Source organism: Onychostoma macrolepis, chromosome 03 (genome assembly GCF_012432095.1).
Source record: "Onychostoma macrolepis isolate SWU-2019 chromosome 03, ASM1243209v1, whole genome shotgun sequence".
Lineage (NCBI taxonomy): Eukaryota > Metazoa > Chordata > Actinopteri > Cypriniformes > Cyprinidae > Onychostoma > Onychostoma macrolepis.
In genome coordinates, this window is record NC_081157.1 from 44,219,336 (window position 1) to 44,226,573 (window position 7,238).

A 7,238-nucleotide genomic window follows, 5' to 3' on the forward strand; every position below is an offset into this window, starting at 1 on the left:
GGCGGGGCACAACTTGACAATTTTGACTTTCTTACTATTTCTTTATTTCCACATTAATTAAATAAATGTCTAGTACAAATAGTGGTCTTGTTTAATTAATGTCACGGATCGGGCCGGGGCGAGAAGTACGAAGGAGCAAGAAGGAGGCAGATAATAATAAAAAAAAACAAAAAAAAAACAGTGTCTTTAACCCTCTGGGGTCTGAGGGTGTTTTGGGGCCCCGGAGAAGTTTTGACATACCCTGACATTTGTGCTTTTTTCAGTTGCTTATAAACATTTTAATGGCTAAAGTCTAAAAACACTGTATTCAGCACAAACTGGGCTACAATAATATGTGAGCAGCTTGTACGTATGTGATTGTGTTTTTGAGAAAACAACGTTTATGCGTGGTTACAAAAAAACTACAATTTTAAAGCATTTATAAAACACATACAGAACATTTGTTCACAAGACTTTTGAAAACTGGATTTTGTAGCCTAGAATATTTGCTTCAAAATGATCTGAAAATAATCTAACACTCATTCAGAGAAAACAATATATTGATTTAAATTTTCTAAGTCACTTTTTGAGTAGAAAGGCTCTATGCGAGAGGGCGTGACTCACACCTGAGAAGACAAAGGCCCGCATAATGAGCTCCATAATGAGCCATCGAGTCAGGTGTGTGACTGAGAGAGAAGAGTTACAAGAAAGAATGTGAGGAAAAAAGAAATGTGTATACATATAACTATCACATAAAATAACTTGAGATTCACTTGCGAGTGCAGTTAAACAGTTTATTAGGAACAAACAAACAAATAAACAACAGAAGAGTCAAGACATCGTGGGTGCAATATCCAAAATATCCAAAACAGTGGCAGGAAACTGGAACTCATGAAAACGGGAGACAGCAGAAACTGCATGAGAAAACACAAAACAGATGTGAGCAACACAATGAACGGACAAAGACAAAGCAAACATGGTGACAATACATACACTACCAGTCAAATTATTTAAACAGTAAGATTTGTAATGTTGCTGTTTTTTTTAAGAAGTGTCTTCAGCTCATTTATTTGATCCAAAGTACAGCAAAAACAGTACATTATATTTATTATAATATAGGCCTACATATTGTTACTATTCAAAAGTAACAATATGTGTAACCCTATTATTGCTAAGCTTATTATAAACATGTTTGAGCAGGTATTTGCAAACAGAGTAGGCTAATTCACAGTAAAGATTGGTCTAAACTTTCTTAGACATTACTTTTATATCACGGGTGTGCCAGGGTGTGCCGGTGCCACCCACAGTGGCAGCTGGCACACCTAAAAACAGATGCAAAATTATTATTTTTTTAATCGTAATAAACATGGGCGGCGCTACGGAGGGGCTAGCAGATGCTTCAGCACCCCCAAGAAAGACCAAAGCACTGCCATAGTACCTATAAGAAATGAAATAAAATAAAAACATTTGACTTATTACGCATTCATAACTCGTGCCTTGCAATATAACGTGACATGATTAGCAGGCGCACTTTTCGAATTTTATTTTAAAAATGGACCGGTTCCTTGTGCCAAGTAGGCCTGTCCAGGGGCGCGGGAAGTGGGGGTGCTGAGGGTGCTGCAGCACCCCCTGTTTTTTTCTGTGGGCAACTGTTTAATTGTTGGGAATATTAAAAAAAAAAATCGGAGTGTCTATTTAAGTGCAAATAGCCATGTTGTAGGAAGAGGCTATTTAAACTAACTCCACCCACAAATGTATGATTGGAATAGTCAAATTTGCAAAAGACGGTCATCAACTGTCAGATTCAGTGGCGCAGATGGTAAATCGCGTGTTACCGTTCTTTTGACAAGATCGACTGGGGTTAATTTTTTTTTTATAAAAATGAAGGAAATAATCAAAAAGTTGAAAATAAAGTATCGGGTAGGGTTAGGGTAGGTGTAGGGAGAGCTTTTGTCCCAATAAGGTGGCATCCATTTAATAATTTGAAATAAACTTAAAAAATTACACTCAATAGCCTAAGTTATTGCATACTATTTTATAATGTATTACAATGCAGAGGTGCAGATAATTGCCACTATTTGCAATAAGTAATGTTTTTCTCTAATGTTTTTCGCCACAATTAATCATACCCTTTTATTCAATATTTGCAATAAGTAATTAGCAGAATCCTGCTATTTTAAAATAGAATAGATAGAATCTAAAGCTGTTTGCACTGTGTAAATAGCATATAACTAAAGAATACTGCTATTTTCACTTAGTGTAAATAGCCTCTATCGCAACACCCCCGTGCTCAAGCACACGTATAAAACTTGCAATGGCAAAAGTAGGCTAATGATTATGAATATGTTGGGGGAAAGGGAAAAGAAAACATTTTAATTATTTGTTAATAAACTAGTGATTTCTTCTCAGTCAGTGTCGGCTGAAAAGATAAAGTTGCCGAATGCGACGCTGCACTCGCCATCTCCACATGAACTTTAATAAAGACCTTTTCATTCCGACTACGTAATTAGAGTTATATATTTTTACAGGCTATATCAGCCCTGTCTGTTCAGTTCTGTAACGTTAGTAATACACAGTCTTGGTGTTTTTTTGCACATTAATCTGACAGTAAATGTGGCACACCCAGTTTTTCTGATGCACACCCAGAGTCTCTTTTCTGGCTACGCTCCTGTTCCACAGTGCAACAGAATGACAGCGACAGGACAAAAAACACAGATAATAAAAAGAAGAATTAAACAATAGAACGAGTAAATAAGGAATTACAATATACAAATTGACAATTGCATGTGTGATATGGTGATTAAGTTCCCAAAGTTAATATAAAACTGGTTAATGTTATTTTTCTAATATTGTAAAATAGTATTTAATTCGTTATTTGTGTTTATGAGAAGGAAAACGTATTTTGTGTATTTAGTAAATTAATTATTTCCATTCGGCATACTTGCATGACGTCATCGTACGCTGGGTCGGGGTGCGCGCCCGTGATGCGCATGCGCTTCATTCTCAGTAAATGCAGACACGTGAAGCCATCACACCAGCATCCTTTCTTTAATTCTTTTACACTTCTTTCCAGGTAACTGCAAAGTAGAATGCACAAAATATACTGTCGATTTGAGTATAAACACTGTTTGAAATAATATAAGCGAGTTGTATGTGTTGAAAACTGTTCTTTGATACTTTATTAAGAGCTGTCGTGAGTTCAGTGCAGTTGAGCACATGATTAGCATAGGTGCGCGAAAGCCCGCCATATGTAATGAATGGTTAAAGTAGTAGAAATATTATTTGAATCTATAAGAGATAATATTGTTTAGCGTTATGAATTATCTTCAATTTACACGTGGTCGTTATTCTGCGGTGATGGCTGTTAACTGTGTGTTATGCGTTACATTTGAGTAAATGTATTTGAAGAGTGAATTTCATATGTCTCGTCATTCAATGTAATACATCAGACGAGGAACTGAGCAGCATGTTCTCAACTGAGAATATGGAGTGTATTCTAAATACCCCTTTTTACAGTGTCAATTTATTAATAGATTATTTTGGTGTTTATCTGCATATCTTCGAATTTCTAATCTTCTGGTGAAATATATGAGATTGAGTGTCATTTTAGTAATTGTAAAAGATGAGTATGAAAAGTGTTTCAAGTTGTTCATGTTATAGCCAGTTATTACTGTGCAAAAATCATACATGTGTTGACCATGTAGTGTACTGAGTTGTTGTAGTGTGCATATGCTCTCGTTGATTCAAAAAAGCATCCTTTCTTTAATTCTTTTACACTTCTTTCCAGGAGTGCTACACATGTACAGGTATATAACAATAGAGTTATATGTACAGGTATATTATGTGCAATTGAAATGTAGACTAAGTATGTGTGTTAGATAAATAAGTGCATAAATAGTGTTCCACAATTATTGTCAAGTGTTCATGAGATGGATTGTCTGAGGGAAGAAACTGTTCCTGTGCTGGCCGTTCTGGTGCTCAGAGCTCTGTAGCGTCGACCAGACAAGAAAAACAAAACAAAACAGACTTTTTGAAAGAAGTCTCCAATGCTCATCAAGCCTGCATTTAATTGATCAAAAATACAGACAAAAAGAGTCATATTTTCAAATATTACAATTTAAAATAATGGTTTTCTATTTTAATGTGCTTTAAAATATAATTTATTTCTGTGATCAAATCTGAATTTACAGCATAATTACTCCAGTTATCAGTGTCACATGATCCTTCAGAAATCATTCTAATATGCTTATTATCGGTGTTGGAAACAATTGTGCTGCTTAATATTTTTTATAACCTGTGATAATTTTAGGATTCTTTGAAGAATAAAAGAACAGCATTTATTTAAAATATAAATATTTTGTAACAACATGCTACTATTGTTCAAAAGTTTGGGGTCAGTATTTTTTATTTATTTATTTATTTAAAGAATATTAATACATGTATTCAGCAAGGATTTTAAATTGATTAAAAAAGTGATAGTAAGGACATACTGTTAGGAAAGATTTCTATATTTTGAAAATCCCTGCCAGGATTCAATCAATCAATTATGTATAAAGCATCACAGGTTCCAGAAAAATATTAAGCAGCACAATTTTTTCCAACACTGACAATAACCAAATATCAAATCTGCACATAAGAATGATCTCTGAAGGATCATGTGACAAGTCGAGTAAAGGCTGATGAAAATGCAGCTTTGCATCACAGAAATAAATATAATGAATATTAAAACAAAACCATTATTTTAAAAATTTTTGTCTGTATTTTTGATCAAATAAAATGGAGGCTTGATGAGCATAAGAGACGTCTTTTAAAAACATTAAAAATAGTAATGTGTCTAATAGTAATAAATCTAATAGTAATGTATAGTCTGACTTTGACCAATACTGCATATAAACAAAAGACATACTCTCACTTTCAACTGTTTCCACCAAATTTATTAATATGTGATCAATATCAAAAGCAGCAGTCAGTATCTGGCCTGGCCATGAGTAGCTTTAAGTACCGTATTGTCCCGAATATAAGACGACCCCCCTTTTTCCAGATGTACCTGTTGAAAAAAGGCTTTTTGAAAACCAAATCTTGTTTTTTTTTTTTTTGCTCTCTCTCTGTAAAACGCATTTATTCTTAAATTATTTTCATATTGCATATTTTTCCAATTCTAATTTTTGTTTTGAAAGTATGGTAAATACTGGTAAAATGTACCAACAATGACATTGGAAAATTTTGATATACCATTGAAATAACAGGTAGCCCATCTGAATTATATAACAATTAGGCTATCCAACTCATAGCCTACCAAAATGTTATTATCAGTGGACATGAAATCTTATTGTAGTCTTCAAATATGGGTACTGTCTTATGTTTTAAAATCACTTACAGAGGAAGTTTTGTCCCATCAGGCTAACATGACAGTCACGACTCCTGTAAGCTTTTCTTTTTCATTTGTTTTCATTCGCGATCTTTACAACACACATTACATATTTCATGGCACACTCGTTTTATGCGTTTTTGGCGCCACCTATTGTTGTGGGTGTATTATTGACATGTCAAAGTCTAGACCCTGAATATAAGACGACCGCGTTTTTCAGATGTATTTCCAAGGAAAAACATCGTCTTATATTCGGGTCAATACGGTACTACATTGCATTTCATCCTCAAGTTCTCAAACACATCTGGGTGTTCATATGGTCACATGTGGTTTGGCTGTCCTTCCTGTTGCACTCAGTGACATTACAGATGATGGCTTTCCTAAAGACAAAAGTAGAAAAACAATTATTTAATTTAATGCACAATATTTAAAAATAATTCTATTATTGTTTAATACATCAGTACATGTTGGAATTAACATTAGACAAGCTTAATAAGTGATGACATTTTTTTTACCGTTACCTTTTGTAAACTACTGCAGTTAACTGTTACACTATACAACATTCAAGTTTACAGTATACATTTCTATAGTGTGTTACGCAATGCATTTATCTGCTGACAAGATGCCCTCATAACGCTTGCAATAAAACGGAAATAAAGCTTGGCCTTTTTCACTAAAAAAAGAATCAAAACGCTAGGCGCATATGTAAACAATGATGGAAACACAATGCTGCATCATACTTGAAGAGTTAACGTAAAGAAATACAAATAATCAAATGGGGGAGAAAAACAATATTTCCTTACCTGAATGGAAATGTTCTCTGTATATCCTAGAGTTGCTAGTTGCTATTCTGCTTCTCGCTTCACTGCTGCAATCCAGGCGCGTTTCTCGGAAATCTAACCCTTTAATTTCCGATTATTTATAAATGAATGTTAGTTCCAGCCCAGAGGGAGCACTCAACCACTGAGCAACAAGGATCTCAATTTTAATTTTGACAATTTAAACAGCAGGATTAAATAAATTATCGCAATCCTACTGTGTATCAAGCGCCTGCCGCCATTGTTTTGAACGCGCTCGAACATTAACCGGAAACGTCCGAGGACCAAAGACGTCACTTCCTTAAACAGCCGAATAGCCGTTGAAATGGTCTTGTAGGACACTTCAGATTTAACATTATCACAGCTGCTTAACATCACCTCAGTAACGTTAACATGCCAGATGCTTTACTGCACGCGCAGTAAATACACCGCATCAACAACAATTAAAAGTTAATAAACTTATTTACAAAACTGAAAGTGAGCACACTGTAACACGTAACTTACCTCCACGTCGAGTGAGATGTGACGGTGCGCTGAAAATGTCAAATGCGACGGCTCCGCCATTCATCTGGCAAACAAGGAAGACAGCAATTAAGTTAACGTTACAGTTTGTTACATTTAACAAAATATAATTTACCACGGAAGTGTAAAAACGGTTCCTCAAACCCGAAATCCGACTTTAAAATGAAATTTTTACCGAGACTAGCTCTGTGAATAATGGCGTCTGTTCAAGCACTGTTTTCGCGCCGATAATCGACTGAGCTTCTTGTTCCCACAATGCAAAGCGTAATTAAAAAAATACAGACAAACACCTGTAAAAAACAAATACGGAAAATTCCTTCAAATCATTACGGTATATTGTACTGTATTTTTACGGAATTTTTTTACAGTGTATGTAGAGTAATAATAAAATGAATTCTATATAAAAATAATAAAATCTATAATGAAATCTATATTAAAATGAATAAATTACAGTAGTATACTGATGAATTGGATTTCTTTACAGTAATTTACTGTAAAACAGTACAGTTTGCAACTGGAAATCAAATGCAGTTTGCTACTGTAAATCTTAA